Source organism: Tenrec ecaudatus, chromosome 15 (genome assembly GCF_050624435.1).
Source record: "Tenrec ecaudatus isolate mTenEca1 chromosome 15, mTenEca1.hap1, whole genome shotgun sequence".
NCBI lineage: Eukaryota > Metazoa > Chordata > Mammalia > Afrosoricida > Tenrecidae > Tenrec > Tenrec ecaudatus.
Genome location: NC_134544.1, coordinates 55,491,305 through 55,492,267, shown reverse-complemented (window position 1 = coordinate 55,492,267; position 963 = coordinate 55,491,305). Strand labels below are relative to the sequence as shown.

Here is a 963-nt window from a genome sequence, read left to right as displayed (position 1 = left end):
AGAGTAATTTGCTTTCGCTCTCTCTTGTAGCCATCAAAGAATTCTGATCTGTGCGTTGATCTATTCTTGACTTTTTATAAACGTGAGATGATACCACATTAGCCCCTTTTTGACTATTTCACTCAGTATAATACCCTACAGATTCATCCAGGTTATACTTCTCAGATGCATCACAATTTTTATAATTACATAACATTGCATTGTATGTATGCACATGAATTTGTTTATCAATTTGTTTATCTATTCATCTGTTGATGGGCACTCAGATTGTTTTCATATTTTTGCTATTGTGAACAATGCTGCAAGGAACACAGGTGTGCATATATCTACTCACATCACTGCTTTTTATTTCTCTAGGGTGTACAAGAGAGCTTCAAAAACTTTATAGGAAAATTGAATTAAAAGGCAATGGCTGCACTTGTGTTTGTGTTTGTTTAATTATTGGACAAACACTCAAAGACAGGTGCAAGAATAAATCCTCTTTTGCAACCCAAAACTCATTGTGCAGTATGAGTTTTGATACAGATAAGAAGGGACATGTCAAAAAAAAAAAGTAAAAAAAAAAAAAAGGCAATGGAGGGAGCAGGGAGCCGGGAGGGAGGGGGCTGATGCCAGGGGCTTAAGTGGAGAGCAAATGAGGAGCTGATGCCAGGGGCTTGGGTGGAGAACAAATGTTTTGAGAATGATGAGGGCAATGAATGTACAAATGTGCTTTACACAATTGATGATAAGAGTTGTATGAGCCCCTAGTAAAATGATTTTAAAAAAGGCAATGGAAATTTTTCTTTTCTTTTTTTTTTTTTAGGGTTAGGTGTTAGGGGTTAGGGTTAGGCTTAGGGTTAGGATTAAGGTTAGGGTTAGGGTTAGGGTTAGGGTTAAGATTAGGGTTAGGGTTAGGGTTAGGGATTAGGGTTAGGGTTAGGGGTAGGGGTAAAGGTTAGGCTTAGGGTTAGGGTTAAGGTT

General features: G+C 37.8%; 1 non-coding gene across 1 annotated transcript; it reads left to right on the top strand.

Annotated features, from left to right (window-relative positions):
* The first annotated feature begins 413 nt into the window (after positions 1-413).
* Positions 414-540, top strand: LOC142428452 (small nucleolar RNA SNORA40). The gene has a single exon (XR_012780351.1). It is a non-coding gene; the product is annotated as a small nucleolar RNA SNORA40 (small nucleolar RNA).
* Positions 541-963: the final 423 nt, after the last annotated feature.